This window comes from Mirounga angustirostris, unplaced genomic scaffold, assembly GCF_029215605.1.
Source record: "Mirounga angustirostris isolate CCGP_5_RB_7025 unplaced genomic scaffold, mMirAng1.0.hap1 SCAF_8, whole genome shotgun sequence".
NCBI classification, from domain to species: Eukaryota; Metazoa; Chordata; class Mammalia; order Carnivora; family Phocidae; genus Mirounga; species Mirounga angustirostris.
Genome location: NW_026991716.1, coordinates 122,656,703 through 122,674,657, shown reverse-complemented (window position 1 = coordinate 122,674,657; position 17,955 = coordinate 122,656,703). Strand labels below are relative to the sequence as shown.

The 17,955-nt window shown below is 35.6% G+C and overlaps 1 protein-coding gene and 1 pseudogene across 1 annotated transcript in view; one reads left to right on the top strand and one right to left on the bottom strand.

Moving 5' to 3' along the window:
- The window catches only part of NMBR (neuromedin B receptor), a 57,295-nt gene that overhangs the window by 16,180 nt on the left and 23,160 nt on the right, over positions 1 to 17,955 (top strand). The window lies entirely within an intron of this gene.
- On the bottom strand, positions 15,889 to 16,304 carry LOC123836672 (translationally-controlled tumor protein-like; annotated as a pseudogene).

Genomic DNA, 17,955 nt, shown 5'->3' with positions numbered 1-17,955 from the left:
CATGTTTGTGCTTATTCACCTTCATTTTTTTCATTCACCCAGTAAATATTGAGTACCTAAAATATTAGCTCCTATGTACATTGTTGGAAATGTGTGAGAATAATATAGCTCCTGCCTTCACTGGGTTTATAGCAGAGCATGTGTGTATGAATGTATAAATATATGTGACTGACGTTTATCATGCTGATAATTTGTTTGAAATAAAGCATGATTTATAGTTAATCCTTCAGAGTACGGTCACAAACTATCTTGGCTTATTTTACATCTGGCAAACAAGGAGAAATAATCTCTGTAAGTTTCCTCCTTTGACTCTCAGAGTTTTGCATTGTGTTACAGTAATTTACTCTCCTCCTCATGAGATATCCAATGACTGTTGAGTGGGATGAAATAGAGATCAATTTAGGTACTCCCAGTAGTAGATTTCACAGAAGGACAGCTGAGATACGCAATCTGGACAGGTGCCTCAATTCATAAATCACAATCCTTAACCAATTCGCATCTCACTGAAATCTCTGACCTGCCAAAATTGGGTTTGTCTTTCTGCATGAATAATTTATATTCTCTGGAATGGAACTGGGGATGCCTTAGCAGAAAGGGTCAATAAACAATCATGTTATTTTAGGCAAATGATTTAACTTCCTGGGTTGCATTTCCATTTTTCCAAAAGGAATAGGCTGGATTCCGCAATCAATAATTTCACAATTCTATGGTTTTATGATTCTAAGTCTTATAACCATACTTGGAGCTATTATACTTGCTGTGAGATTTACTGTGAGTAATTTGTATGTTACCATAATTGCTTGACCTAATGGTTAAATTGAAGGCCTCATTTTTCATCTTCATCAATGAGTTTGTGCATTTCCTATTTCCAATATGCCTATATTGCATGGTTTCTAGTTATATAACACATATGCCTTATTTCTTTTTCAGATGTTTCATCCATACAGTCAAGCCCCATAGGGGAATACAGTCTATAAATCGAGAAGACCTGAATTTGTGTCTTTTTCTACCATTAGGGTTGTTATTTAAACATTCTGTGTTAACTCTGCAAGTTTTAGTTTTTCTAATTGTAAAGTGGGGAAAATAACTCTTACCCAATAGCTGCTGTAATTAAATGAGAGAATATATGAGGTAATATCTAGCACAATGCCTGACACTAGTTAGTTGATTTCTCAATAAATACTACTTTTGCTCTTATTACAGAGACTAGACTCATTGTATCAAACTTGAGAGGAAGTACACCAAATAGGTCAAAACGTGGGTTCTTGAATCGGCAAACATAGATTTGAATCACAGCTTGTGATGAAAATGCCTCAGGAAAATTAGCTAACAACACAAAGCCTCATTTTCCTCAACTGCTGGGATTTGTTGAGCTCTCTGGATCTGTGGATTTGTTTTCAACAAATTTTGGGGGAAAATCAGCCATTATTTCTTCAAATATCTTTCTGTCCTTTTCCCCTTTTATTCTGAAACTCCAATTACATAGGTGCTAGAGTGCTTTATATGGTACCTGATCCCCTCTCTAAATGTTTCTTCTCATTGTGAATAGTTCTTATGTTAATGTCACTGATATTTTCTTCTACAGGGTCTCATCTGAAGTTAGTCCTACTCAGGGCATTTTTCATCTGTGATATTGTATATTTATCTCTAGGACAAAAGTCAGTGAACTGTAGCCCATGGATCAGCCACCCCTTTTGTAAAATAAGGTTTTACTGCAACATAGCCATGCCCATTCATTTATGTATTGTCTGTGCTACAAGGTCAGAGTAGTTGCAACGGAGGTCATACAGCCCATAAACCTAAAATATTTACCATCTGGCCGTTTAAGAAAAAAGTTTGCCAACCTTTCTAGGGCCAATCCTGCTCTACAAGTTGAATGTGGGTTTTTTTTTTTTAAATCTTCCATTTCTCAATCATCATGTAATATTTTTCTCTACCATTTTAAAGGTAGATGGGGTATATTTTAATAATTGTTTTCTTTTTTGTCTATTCTAATCAATTTTTTCCTCATTATGAATGATATGTTCCTGTTTTTTGTATGCCTAGTAATTTTTAACTGAATTGCTGACATTTTGTTGGTTGCTGTATTTTGTTGATTTCCTTTCACTGGTATTAGAATTTGTCCTGGTACACAGGTAGACTACTCGAGTCAGTTGGATACCTTCAGGCTTGATTTCAGCGTGTTAAGATGGGTTTAGATTAGCTTGTAGTCAGGCAAATCTAGGCTCACAACTAAAGAAGTATGTATGTGTATGTATGTGTATGTATGTGTATTCTATAGGATACACATTGCATTACAAAGTCTTTCCACGCTGGTTGAGAAAACACAAACTATTCTCAACCCAGTTTGCACTTCAACTCTTTATGGGTGGTTTTCTCTGACCTTGAGAAGTTTCTTCTATTCATGAGCAGATCTGCACTCAGTCAAAGCCTCAGATGGACCCCCTCTGATCTCTAGAGTTCTCTGTTTAGCTCCTGGCTCTATAATACTCTGTCCTCTAAATTTTAGCCATTTTGTCTCTTCAAACACTGACTTCTGATTCCTCGATTCAGTGAGGCCACTGAGCAATGTTAGGGTTTCCACTTCCTAAACTGGGGGGAGGGGTGCTGAGCTGCCCCTAGGGAATAAGCTCATGCAGTCTGAGCTTGCCTGGTTTATTTCTCTCTTCTCAGTGACTTCAGTACTGTGCTGCTTGTTTTCCAATGGCTGCCCCAAATTTTACAAAGATTGCTACTTTTTTTGGTCCAGTTTTCTAGTTTTCCCATCCAATTTGTATCATTCTATTTCTACTATAACACAAAAGCCTTTAAAACTAGTTTCATCATTCTCAATAATGTTCTGAAGGGTAAAGATCATGGGATCTCTGAGCAAATATAATTTCACTTTTACAGTATTTGTAATACAGTAGATCTTACTTTACACTTAAAATTAAGAAGTCAACAGAATTCTATCCGAGTGTCAAGTAGTTTAGGGTCAGCAGTAAGTCAGGCTGTGTTGATAATTTAGTACAGTTGCTTAGCACGAGGGAGTCTGAAATGCTTCATTACAATCTCTGTGACTGATTGGTTGTGTTATATTGGATACATTTCTGCTTTTTCCCTGGGTTTCAATTTCCCATCTATAACAAAAAATAATAATAATACCCACATCATAGGGTGATAGATTATGTATTTAACATAGTATCTAGCACTGTAAGTACCAAATTAACATAAAACATTATTGTGTTGTTGTTGATATGATTGTTTTTGAGAAGTTGTTCATTGTTGTACTGAAGATGAGTCTGCAGGCCCTCTGCTGCAGGGAAATGTCTCACCTGAGCAAGTGTTCCTTCCCAGAGGGTGACACGTAGCCAGAAACTGGCTGATGAAGAGCTAAAAGCCTGCTCCCATTCTATTTCAGAACAACTCTGAAGGCCATCCCAGCTTTTGGGATGATGGAAACTTCAGGTGCAACTGCTTTGCAGGAGTTTCTTCATCTGCTCAGTCCTGCCTTCCTCATTTCTTTCTGGGGTCAATTCTTAAAAGCATTCTTCAATAAACCTCCTGCATACACATTGTCATCTCATAATTTGTTCCTAAGATGCTTGGGGAACATGAGTGTGAAACACACACAAATGAGAGGATGTTGTATTCTCAGTGCAGAAAAACCCATTGCTCTGGCGCTCTCTGAGACCGGACATAGGCATCTGAATTGGGTGTATTGACAGCAAGCGTTACTGTATAACTGCTCAGATGGTTTCCTATGCCTCCCTTCCCTGTGAGTCTTAACTACAACATTCTGCCACCCAAATGAACATGGAAATGTTTATCTTTTTAAACTGAGCATGTGTTCCTGAATACATCTCAAGCCTGATGCACCTGACCTTAAAAAGGAAGGAAATATATGGAGGAAATGTAGAAGAGGGGGCAGTAGTTAGACCAATTAGTCCCCTGACATAAAAAAAAAAAAAAAAAAAAAAAAAAAAAAAAAAAAAGCCCTGGAGGCAGCCTAGGTGTTTGTCCCTCAGCTGTGCCAGAAGATGGAATATTTTTTGGCTGTCAGATTCACATTAACTTCCCAAAGACTTCTAGGCCCCCTGACACTTTTAAAATAGTCATTATATCCCAAAAGATCTTTAGAACATAGGCATTTCTCCTAAGAGTGATTCCTAGATAAACCTTAAGGGATATTATGGTAATTTCTCAATGAATAGCTTCTTCATTATAAAATAACCTGCATCCTATAAACGTGATTTTGGAGGGCTCTTATCTTGAAATTACCACAAATTGCCATTGACAAATGAAAAACTTTGGCATCAGGATTGGCTATGTGTGCATGATTTTTTTTTTTTAAAGATTTTATTTATTTATTTGAGAGAGAGAATGAGAGACAGAGAGTACGAGAGGGAAGAGGGTCAGAGGGAGAAGCAGACCCCCTGCTGAGCAGGGAGCCTGATGCGGGACTCGATCCCAGGACTCCAGGATCATGACCAGAGCCGAAGGCAGTCGCCCAACCAACTGAGCCACCCAGGCGCCCCCTATGTGTGCATGATTAATATTCTTAGTAGTAACTTAGTGATGACTACAGATATGGGTGTATTAGCAGAGCCTTTCAACATGTTCAAGTTTTCATGTGATTTCAAATTATTTAAATGGTAAAAGAGTTAGTGAGTATTATGGCACTGTAGCTGGATGCTTTAGATTTATTAGTTGGAGGGTTATTTTCATCTTTCTGAAAAAATACGGAATTATTAAATTCGTGCATGCCAAATTTTATTTTTTTATTTTTTGTGAACCAGGTATCTGTAGGGAGGTACATGCCTGACATCAAATGGTTTTTGTAAAATCATTTGCTATAGAGTCAAACTCAAAAAACTCATGCTTAGTGCTACTCTTTGTTGATGCTTGTCCCTGATTTCACTCCAATTTTCATCAGCGTAAGTTCCATAAGTCATCAATTTGTTGTAATTTTTCAACGTTGGACATACTGAGAAATTGTCAGTACTTTTGTCATAAACTTTAGTGTGGGAAAAATTAATGATTCTATGTTTGGTAAGGTGTACTGTAATTGCTGCTTAATTTTAGTATATGTTGAATCATGTTTTGTATTTTTGAAATACATAGCATTCCTTTAATTTATGAAATGCTTATAGAATCAAACTTCAATGCATATATTCAGTCTTATGTGCACAAATCCCAGATTACTGAATTAAAACCCTGTGCTAAATTGCTGGGTTATCATTAGAATTTCCATTCCTTATTCCCTTTGTGACATGTTACCAGGGAAAATTCATTGCTTTGAATAATAATGAGCTTGAGACAAATTTAGCTTTTGAAAGCTGATTAATGCCTTTCTCTGTTTTGAACACCTAATATATAAACCACCTTTGCTTCTTTTTGTAAAGAAAATTTAATGGCTATTTTTCTATGAATTCCTACTTATTAAGTATTGGAATGTGCTAATTTATCTTTAAAATGTTAATATAGATCTTGGGATGGAAATGTACTGGAGCTAGTAAAATATGAAACCATATGTGAGATGACATTATTAATATGCTACTAACTATAATTATTTCAGTTTTATGAGTCATATGAACTAAAACCATCGCATATTCTCTGATAGTTTCAGAAGGAGTGATTTTTCCAGCTTTATATGTTAGGGGTATAAACTTTTCAAGGTATTAAAAGGCCCTGTGAGTATCTAATGAACTTGTCATCACAAGCATTTTTAGACACTCCAGTGAATGGAAACCAATCCCATTTTTTATTGTTTGTTATTGAGATACAAATAGCTTAAGATGAGTTGTATGCTGCAAATTTCTAATAGCCCTTTTTATCTGTAAAATTAATATGGGACTGCTTATTTTGGGTGAGGTAGCAGGTTTCTAATTATATTAACCATGATAATGTCAGAAGTTAATTTATTAAAAGCAATTATATTAAGGTATTAAGGACAAAGAAAATAATTATGGGGTTATTTGGCTAACAACAGTTAAAATGTACAGTAACAATAAGCTGAAAGATGATTTTGTGCCAACAGATCTGTTAAAAATATGTAACACTGAATTATGAATAGAAACTTAAATGGATAAGAAAATAAAAGAATGTCTCCATAGTACCCAGTGGAAAATTGTTCATCAGTTATCAAATGACACAAAAGATCTTGTGAAAAAGCAGGACCTTGCTGGGGTGTATTCCCTGGAGTCAGTAGACAGAGCAATTTGGAATTGAATGGTAGCACAGATGTGCTATAGAGACCTTCCATTGATTGCTGATTTGTCAGAAGCAGAAGCATCAACAACCTATGAGCGTTTCAAGACTGTTGGTGAATGTATGGTTCCAGTAATTTATCCTTGAGTCCTTTATAAAAGGCTCTAAGTATAGAAATCCTTGAATTTCTTGGTATCCAAAAAGATTTTAATAGTTCTTCATACCCCCTTGGAGCCAAATATTCTATGTACAGCTTCTTATAATAATTTTAGGCTGAAGATAAATTTTTGTGTAGATGTGGGCATATGTGCTTAGATAAGTGTATTTTTTTGTGTGAGATTAAGATACTGCAGAGAGCAATGGGTATTGAAATTCTTTCTTTGATTTAACATTTCTGTGAAATCATAATTCAAGGTCTTTGGATAATTTTTCACAACCATTACCCATATGTCAAATTCCAAAAGAGCTCAGTGTTTTAATTTGATGCCAAATATTAGAACTAAGAACTTAAAAAAAAAAAGCATTCATAGAAAGAAAGAACAATAATGCCTTTCTAGTGATTGAATATCTCTCCCCTCCTGTTCCTCTACTTCTACTAGTGCAGTTCAGGTCTGGTATTAATAGTTTGAGACTGTCTTCTTCTTGCTCTGTTACCTGCTCAAACGCTTCTACACCCAAAGCTGGAGTAATTGTTCTATATATGGTTTTGTTGTTTCCCTCCAAAATCATCTTTGCTTCCCAAATTTTAAGGACCATAGACTACACACCTTAATTTAGCATTTTGAGTATTCCATAAGTTGGCCTTTTTCACTCTGTTCTCCCATTCTTCTAGAAAAATCTATGCTTCAGCCACTTCAGACTATCTCCTACACCTCAAATGTGCCTTATTTCTTTTCCATATGGAGATCCTTTGCATTTTCCAAAACACCCTATTTTATCTTCCCACCATACTGTTTATTTTCCCCACTAAAGTCCTACCCATTTAGGGGGCTAAATTTACATTTCTTATGTCAATGATTCCATCCCTGATCAACTGAACTAACAGCAAATTTTCTCTCTGAATTTTCAAAACATTTGGCAATACACAGGGCTAATATTAGGCCACTTAACATCTTTGAACAAATTAGAAAAACCGGTGAGCAGACTATGACTCTAAGTGAGGTAGGGAAAAGTACCTCTTTTTTTTTTTTTTTTTTAAGATTTTATTTATTTATTTGACAGAGAGAGACATAGTGAGAGAGAGAGCACAAGCAGGGGGAATGGGAAAGGGAGAAGCAGGCTTCCCGCTGAGCAGGGAGCCCGATGCGGGGCTCGATCCCAGGACCCTGGGATCACGACCAGAGCCAAAGGCAGACGCTTAACAACTGAGCCACCCAGGCGCCCCAGAAAAGTACCTCTTAATCCATGCAGATGGAGCTCTTTGCCAAAATGCGGGGCTTAATGAACAGATTCACCAGACTTCAGTTATCTTTTCTGTCACTGTCTAGCTGGCTGACCTTGGGTATAGTATTTTACCTCTCTAGATTTAGTTTTCTTCCCTGGAAAATGGGGATAATAATATGAAATTCATACCATTGCTAAGACTAATATGTGAGATAATGAACGTAGATTGTCTAGCTGGATATTTGGCATATAAACCCTAATCAGTGAATTGTAATGACCTTTATAATTATTATGTTTTATGCTACCATCCTTAGTTTCAGGGCTAGTCTGTTTTTCTCCTTGAATTAAAGTTTCAGGTATGGAAATTAAATATATTTGTAGACACAAATGCATTTTTGTTTTTTTGACTGGAATGTTTACTGATGATCTTTATCAGATCAGTACTTCCTAAATAAATATTAACAAGACTACATTTCTTGAACCAAGATGTTATTTTCTCCTGCTGTTGACATTAGCTCAATACATACAGAAATACAAGACCAGACACAGAAAATAGATATGAGGGAGGTAGTAGTCTTATTAATACCCTGACTTCGATTTAAAGTTATGGTAAATTTTGAGAAAGACATTTGTTAGTATGATCAAACATTCCCACTCAACTAATGAGAACACTTTCCATTTTCTGAAAGACAATTTGTGAAAAAATATCAGATTACTGACCACAAAAATGTCAAAACCACCTAGTTATCTGGAAAAAACAGCAATAGAGATGATTCTCTATACAACACCAAAGAAAAAGACCTTAACCTTGACCCATGGAGATTGCCTTCAAGGCGACAAAGTAATTTATTTTTCTAACCTAGACTCATTCAAATTCTTGTCTTCTCTGGCAATATTGCTGCAGGTTATATTCGGTGGACCAAATTCATATCAGTCTTTTAACCTCTCCAGAGCTCTTTGTAACTGCGTGTATTGGCTTTGAGTGAAACTTTCCTACTTCATAATTGGGCTCTTCATGCTGAGAAACCTCTGGGGGATCCAGAGGGACAGCCAGGAAGATGTGAATGTTGGAGGGAATTGGGCCAAAGGAAGGTATCTGTTAAGCATTCATATATTTGCATTTGGAGAGTGTAAGTGACTTCAATATTTGGGCTATGTTTATATTTATGAAATATGAAAACCTCCATGTGAAAAGGAAACATTCAAGTAAAAATTGACAATTCAGGCAAAAATGACAAATATTTGAATGTTTAGAGATATTTAGATGCTTCCAGATTCTGTTGGCTTCTTGTTATATAATTGGATACTGTGGATAAGAAAATAAGCAACGTTAGCATTGTTTGATTCCTCAGTCCTGGTGTTCTACCTGTACTATGTATATAGTTGAAAAAAATGAGTGTAATGAATGCATTTAATAAAATATATGGGATTATTTCATTTTTATTTTATTAATTACTATTTTATATTGTTTTGTTTTTTATTATTATTTTATTACTTCAGACATGATCCACAGGTAGATTGTAAAACAACTAAAGTTTGTGAGAGGAACTTTTCTTGCAAGAAATCATTCTGTTTCATAAAACTCACCAACAGTCAAAAGTCAATGTACTCAGTAAGTTCTTCATGTGCTTCATGACTCAGTAGTTGCAGCAATATCGGAAGTTTGAATTACCAACTCCATTTTTGAGAATGAAGTCTTCTTTTTTTTTTTTTAAGATTTTATTTATTTGACAGAGAGAGACACAGCGAAAGGGAACACAAGCAGAGGGAGTGGGAGAGGGAGAAGCAGGCTTCCCACTGAGCAGGGAGCCCGATGTGGGGCTCGATCCCAGGACCCTGGGATCATGACCTGAGCTGAAGGCAGACGCTTAATGACTGAGCCACCCAGGCGCCCCAATAATGAAGTCTTCTTATGCATTTTTAATGAAGTCTTCTTATGCATACAGAATCTCAGAGATTCAATGCATTTTCAGAACTGAAAAATAAATACTTTAGGCTATAAGACTAACCCCTTTACTTTTGTTTTTAGAAGTGACAAGATAGAAGAAATGGCTTCCAAACCATCAAATGTAGGAAATCTCTTTTCAGCGAAATGAAATATTTCAGCTGAACCTAAAGTAGTAGCCTAGCTTGGATCATAAATTCAGCTATGGCATTTTAAAAATTTTTGAAAAAAATTAAAATAAAACTGAAAATGCCATTCCATTATGGGTTAAATTGTATAGAATGTTTTACATTGTTAATATTTTGTGGTTTGCCAAGATTTTTTGCATGCATTATTTTATATAACTTATATTATAAATTCATGACATGGGTAAGGCAGCTTTAGCTTAATAATATTTGCTTTTGCCAAGGCAAAACCCCTATTAATCAAATTAAGTATCATAGTTATATAAATAAAATTCAAAGCTAATTCTTTTTCTGACCTGACAGTCACGGCTCTGGTTATTGCACCTATACTCAAACAGCGCAGATGAAAAGAAACTGCTGGAGATATAATAATTCTATTGTCATTCTTTTGTTATTTTGATTTTGTTCTTTATGTGTTTACAAGCAGTTGATTCATAACTGAGATTTACGAAGTGTGAGCAGCACTCAGCAGGTGGCGCTAATGAGACACAAAATATTGAGTCGTCAACTCCTAAGGCTCGAGATTTGGTAGTTAATAAGGATGTTGGAGGATAAGAACCGCCTGATTGCATTGTTTCTCATTTGAGGAGTAGTGATGCCACATCAAATAATTTTAGAGATTTATCCAATCCCTTCTTTATACTGAGATTGAAGATAACATCTTTCTTGTCTACTTCATAATATTTTTAAAAAATAGAGTATCTTCGGGCGCCTGGGTGGCTCAGTCATTAAGCGTCTGCCTTCGGCTCAGGTCATGATCCCGGGGTCCTGGGATCAAGCCCCACATCGGGCTCCCGGCTCAGCGGGAAGCCTGCTTCTCCCTCTCCCACTCCCCATTTGTGTTCCTCCCTCGCTGTCTCTCTCTCTGTCAAATAAATAAATAAAATCTTAAAAAAAAAAAAATAGAGTATCTTCTTTCACTTGAAAACTAAGCCTAGTCATTTGCCTGTTGAACTTCCTTGCATTCATATGCTGGAAGAGGGGGGAAAATGAATGACATTGTGGTTATTCCTTTAAGCACAAAATATGGAATTCAAAAGAGATTCTTAGGAGCTACTAACTCCCAAGAAATTATAATCCTATTTATCTTTGAGGGATACCTAGCAGACTGTTTACCAGATCAACATTTAGGCCCCGTGTTCAAAGGTGGAAGAGTCCTTTTGTTTTGTAGCTCCACTAAACATTCAGAATGGGAACCATGAAAAATTAATTTTTCAGAATAAGAAAAGGCTACTTAATTAGAAAGGATGGAACTGTTTGCTTATTTTGTCAATTTAGCAATTAAGCTTCACAAATAACATCTGCTCATGTGTTAGGAAGTGACTTGGTGGCTTCTGAGCAAGTTATTTGAGAGGTATCTCACCAAGGAAGAAAGAGTTGCGTTTTAAATGGGGAATTCAGCAGAGTTTACTAAGAACATACTAATGCATGTTCTCTGAAGTCACATTTCTACACAGATTATGTGGTCATTGACATTTCTGGTATCCTCAGTTTTTCAAAGCTCAATTTCCTTCCAATAAAAACCAATCCCATCCCAATTCTGTGTTCTAATTTGAATAAAGTGATCAATTTCACATTTTTGTGACTCCTACTTGAAACTAGTGATGCATAAAACTACTTCAAAAAACTTTCCTCTAGATGGCTAAGGTTTAAGAGACTGTTACATAAGGGACAACTGAGTTAATTTTTTTATAAGTAACATTAATGATTGGAAACTCATAGAAATCACATTATTATATAATCAGAGCATTTTTTTCTTCTCATTAAGAAAGGTATCTAACTTTGGTTTTTATCAACAAATCAGAGATTATGACTGTTGTATTCATTGCCCTTTCTCAACAAAAATGACCTCTTCTCAGGTACCAGATTTTGTTGTGATATAAATCAACAGTGATAGAAACCAAAGACCATGCATCAGTGAATTCAAGTATTTTGTGGGCATAGCCAGGATCTTTGATCATGTTACAGGATCAAGTTGAAATGGTTTCACAATGGGAAGAGTCTGCTGAGATAGCCAATCAACTTCTTAGTAGGATTGTCTGAGAAAAATTTAATATATTTCTTGTCCCCACAAGTTCCCTAATTGAATATGACTTATTTTGATCTATCCATGGAAGCTGTTGTCAAGAAGACTGATGTGAATTACATGCCCTAGTTAGAAACTTCCATAATTTAGGGGGTCCATAGATTTTCTATACATAGTTAAGCATTAAACATGATAAGCTACTGAGCCACCTCCTCTTCTTTCTCCTCTTCTTTCTTCATCTTCTCAACACTTTTATTGATATATAATTCTCACCATATCATTCCTCCATTTACAGTGTACAATTAAATTATTAATATATTCACAGTTGGGTAACCATCACCACAATCAATTTGAAAATATCTCGTCACCCTCATACATACCCCAAGCCCGTTAAACTTTCCCCACATTTTCTCCCAGCCCCTTCCCTCTAACTCCTCAGTCCTAGGCAACCACTAAAGTATTTTCTATCCCTATAGATTTGTCCATTCTGGACATTACATTTAAATTTTATACATTTCATTTCATATAAATGGAATCATACAGTATGTGGTCTTTTGTGATTGGCTTCTTTACTTACCATAATATTTTCAAGGTTTATCCATACTGTGGCATGTATCAGTACTTGATTCCTTTTTAATACCAGACAATATTCTATTGTATGGATATATTAGATTTTATTTATCCATTTATCAGTTGAGGGACATTTAAGTTGCCCCTGATCTTGTTTTTTTTTATTTTTTATTTTATTTTTTATGTTATGTTAGTCACGATACATTACATCATTAGTTTTTGATGTAGTGTTCCATGATTCATTGTTTGCGTATAACACCCAGTGCTCCATTCAGTACGTGCCCTCTTTAATACCCATCACCAGCCTAACCCATCCCCCCACCCCTCTCCCCTCTAGAACCCTCATTTTGTTTCTCAGAGTCCATAGTCTCTCATGGTTCGTCTCCCCCTCCGATTTCCTCCCCCTTCATTTTTCCCTTCCTACTATCTTTTTTTTTTTTAACATATAATGTATTATTTGTTTCAGAGGTACAGGTCTGTGATTCACAGTCTGCCAACCATTGCTTTTTGTTTGGATTGTTTAATCCACTCACCCTTTATGTTGTTATTGATGTAGTTGGATCTTGTGTGACATTTTTCTTTTTGTTTTTTTGCATGTCATACTTTTTTGTTCTGTTCCTCTTTTATTGCTCTCTTTTGTATAAAGTAAATATTTTCTAGTTTAACATTTTAATTCTTTAAATAATGATGCAGGAGAGCTAGGTTCTTGTCTCATGGAGTCGAAGAATGAATCTTGTGGACAAAGGAGAGTGAGTAAAATAGAACTTTATTAAGTGAAGATACAGAAAAAGCTCTCGAGAGTGAGAGGGGTCCTAACAGGGTTGCCATTGAGGGCCTTTAGGGTTGGTCTTTTATAGAAAGCTAACCAGGGAACTTAAATCCTTTTAACATCTCTATTGATATCACCATTGAGCAAGGACTAGTGATAACACCTTCAAAGGCTTACTTCCTTTTTAGGGTCTGGTTATTCTTTGTTGGACACAGGTGATTATTATAAAAAAGACAGCCATCCCACATGCCTAGGGCAGGGTGTTCTGGTTTGTTCCCTTATCTCTGGTTTCCCCACACCTCCACATTTTGGGGATTTCTGTAAGCCTGATTACATAGCCCCTTATCTATCTCTCCCTACCCAGCCCCACCTGTCCCTTACTCAATAATTTTTTTACTGTATGTTTTGTGTTATTTTCTTAGTGGTTGCTCTAGGCCTTATCATATATATCTTATCAGAATCTACTTCAGATTTATACTAAATTAATACTAGTTTATGTGTAGTAAAAACCCAACAGTACATTGTTATAATTTTTACTTTATATAATTATTCCTTTTAAAGATGCTGGGAGAAGAAGAAAGACCAAGTATGTATTTATTGTTTGTTATAGTAACTTTCCTGTTTACCATTCCTGGTTCTCTTCATTTATTCTTGTGGATTCTTTTTATTTGTTCTTATGGATTCATCTAGTGTCTTTTCTTACTCCTGTATAATTCTGTTCCCACCCACCTACTCTGGCATTAATTGTCAAATACTATTATATTTTATATATTATAGGCCCAACAATATAATTTTATACATATTGTTTTATACAATTGCTTTTTAAAATAAGTTAAAAGAAGAAAAAGGAAGAAATATGCACATGCTGTCCTTTCTAACTAAATTTACCCACATTCTTTGATTTTCATGTGGATTTGAACTACTGTGAGAGTCACTTTCTTTGTTTGATTGTCTTTCAGAGTGTCTTTCATCTTGAACTTGCTCATACTCTGTTCCTGATACAGTAAGTTTCCTTAGGGAGAGCTTTGGAGTTCTCTGCTTTCATAGCTTATCTCTTCCTTGCGCAAAATCTCTTTCTCATTGAATGCTGATTTGATTATGATGTACCTTGGTACAATTTTTTTAAGCCACAGGTAGAGTTTATTGAGTTTATTTAAAAAAAACAAAAACAATCCCAAACAAGACTTCTTTTGACATTAAAATATAGAACAGATAATTCTATCAAGGAGTTCTTATAGATACAAATATCTAGGTTAAATGCAGCACCTTATAACTAAATATGATTTTATTCTATTTATCTTTTTTAAAAAAAGACTTTATTTTTTAGAACAATTTTTTAAAAGATTTATTTTCTTTATTTTAGAGAGAGTGAGAGTGTGGGGAAAGATGGGCAGAGGGAGAGAGAGAATCGCAAGCAGACTTCCCACTGAGTGTGGAGCCCCAGGTGGGGCTCCATCTAACGACCCATGAGATCACCACCTGAGCTGAAATCCACAGCCGGTCACTCAACTGACTGAGCCACACAGGAGCCCCCTTTAGAGCAATTTTTAAAGTGGCTTTAGGTTCACACAAAAAATGGAAAGTTACAGAGATTTTCTCTACATCCCCTCCCCTCATAGGTACACAACCTCACTATCAACATCCTGCATGTGTTCATATATTTGTTATAATTAATAAACCTATATTGACAGATCATTATCACCCAGAGTTCATAATTTACATTAGAGTTCACTCTTGGTGTTGTATTTTCTATGGCTTTTGACCAATGTATAATGGCATGCGTCCACCATTATGATATCATACAGAGTAGTTTCACTGTCCTAAAAAGTCTCTGTGCACTGTCTCTTTTCCTCTGCTTCCTCCATAATGTGAATTCTGGCAACTGCTGATCCTTCTACTGTCTCCATAGTTTTGTGTATTCCAGAATATCATACATTTGGAATCATACAATATGTAGCCTTTTCAGGTTGGTTTCTTTCACTTTGTAAGATGCATTTAAGTTTCCTCCGTATCTTTTCCTTGCTTGATAGCACTTTTTAAATATTTATTTATTTATTTGAGAGAGAGCAAGAGAGCATGAGCAGGGTGAGGGGCAGAGGGAGAAGCAGACTCCTTGCTGAGCAGGGGGCTTTATGCGGGGCCGATTGGAGGACCCTGAGATCATGACCTGAGCCGAAGGCAGATGCTTAACTGACTGAGCCACCCAGGCACCCCAATAGCTCATTTTTCAGTGCTGAATAATATTCCATTGTCTGTATATACCATTGTTTATATGTCCACCTACTGAAGGACATCTTGGTTACTTCCAAGTTTTGGCAATTATGAATTAAGTTGCTATAAACTTCCATACACAGGATTTTGTGTGGACATTAAGTTTTCAATTCATCTGAGTAAATACTAAGAAGCATGACTGATACATTTTATCATAAGAACATATTTAGTTTTGTAAGAAAGTCCAAACTATTCCAAAGTGGCTGTATCATTTTGCATTTCCAGCAGCAATAAATGAGAGTGCCTATTGTTTCACATCCTCATTAGCATTTGCTGTTATCAGTTTTTTGGTTTTTTTAATAGGTGTGTAGTTGTATCTCATTGTTGTTTTGAATTTAAGTGCTTTTTATTTTTTGACAACCTACATGACATGTTTTTTTTTTCTTTCTTTCTTAAAAACAATGCCTCTGCTCCAAATAAATCAAGGTCAAAATAAATGAAGAGCTCAAGATGACAACAGTCCCTTTGTCTAAGTCCTGGTGTTGTGTGGATGAAAAATAGCAGTCAGTTATGATAACACATGATAACATCCAAAGTGTAGCCAAATGTGTTAACATTTTTACACATCTAAACCAGCCTTAAAGTAAATCACATATGGGGTTACACCATCCTCATGGTAGTCCAGGATAACAACCATGTCGTCTGGATTCATGGTTTTATCAATAAAGAACTGGTTGTTTTTGAAATTAGTGAAGATGTGCTTGATTTGTTCTGTAGCCCTGGTCATAAAAGGTTTCACTCTTTCTGGTCTTTGTTCTTTAAGTTTTCCTTTGATTGATTTCATATAATCTTTGATGTACTTCTTGTGGGTTTCTTTTGTGAATCTGGTTTCTTGCAAGTGATGGTTCATGACAATATCAACTCCAGTGATCACTGTGATTTGGGTACCTTTGCCCTTGGGGCTTTCAACGAAGACATTTTCACCAATGAGCGACTCAACAGTGTTAACTCTGTCTTACTGGCCATATTCCCCTCCACCCACAGGAACTACTCAGCTTATCACGGGACTGATGAGGTCCCAATAGATGATCATGACAATGGCTAGAGAGAGTCAATGGTAGTTCTAGCCTAGCAGGAGCCCAGAGCTGGAAGTAAATGGTATGCTGCCAGAAGGCATGCTGGGGGAGGGGTTAGTGGGTGGAAAAGCTATCTGTTCAGACTTTTTGCCTATTTTTTAATTGGAGTTTTTTGTTGAGTATTAAGTGTTTTTATTTTTGGATAACAGTCATTTACCAGCTATGTGTCTTAGACATATTTTTTTCCCAGTTTGTGGCTTGTCTTCTCAATTTCTTGACTGTATTTTTGCAGAGCAGAAGTATAATTTCGACTCACTAATTTAGTCAAGCTTATTGATTACGCATTGGGCTTTCAATATTGTATCTAAAAAAACGTTGCCATCCAAGGTCACTAGGCTTTCTCCTATGTTATCTTCTAGGAGTTTTATTGTTTTATGTTTTACACTTAGGTTGATGGTTAATTTTGTGTAGGGTGTAAAATTCCTTTTTTTTTTTTTTTTTTGCATGTGGATATGTTTTTCTAGCACAATTTGCTGGAAGACACTCTGCTCCATAGTATTACCTTTGCTTCTTTGTCAGAGATTAGTTTACTATATTTATGTGAATCTATTTCTGCACTCTTTATTCTGTCCCATTGATTTGTTTATTCTTTTGCCAATACCATACTGTCTTGATCACTGTAGCTCTATAGTAAATCTTGAAATCAGGTAGTGTAAGTTCTCTGACTTTGTTCTTTTTCAATATTGTGTTGGATATTCTGGGTCTTTTGATTTACCATATAAACTTTAGATTCACTTTGTCAATATCCACAAATTAAGATTTTGATTGATATTGCATTGTAGATCAAGTTGGGAAAAAGTGATATCTTAAAAATATTGAGTCTTCCTATCAATGAATATGGATTATCTCTCCATTTATTTCATTCCTTTATCTATGTGATTTATTTTATCAGAGTTTTATAGCTTTCCTCATATAGATCTTGTATATATTTTTTCAGGTTGGTACAAGTATTTTATTTTGGGGGTGCTGGTGTAAATGGTATTGTGTTTTTAATTTCAAATTCCACTTATTCACTGCTGGTATATAAAAAAGCAATTGACTTTTATATATTAACCTTGTATCCTGCAACCTTGCTAAAATTGCTTTTTAGTTGCAGGAGTTTTTTTGTTGAATTTTTTGGGTTGTCTACATAATCATGCCATTTTTGAACAATGACAGTTTTATTTCCTCCTTCCTAATCAGTATAACTTTCATTTCCTTTTCTTGTCCTATTGCATTGCTAAGACTTCCAGTACAATGTGGAATAAAAGTGGTGAAAGAGATCATCCTTTCTTTGTTCCCAATCTTAGTGGGAAAGCCTCCAGTTTTTCTTCTTGGTAGAATTTTCTTCATGTTTCTTCTGCCTGGGATTTGCTTTTATCAAATTTGAAAAAACACTGGGTCACTATTTTGATTTTTTCTTTCTCTCCTGTCCTTCAGGGACCTAATTACAGAAAGATTAGGTCACTGAATGCTTCCCACAGTGCACTAATACACTGTTTTTTTTTTTTTCAAGTTTTTTTCTCTCAGTATTTTAATTTGGATAATTTCTATTACTATAT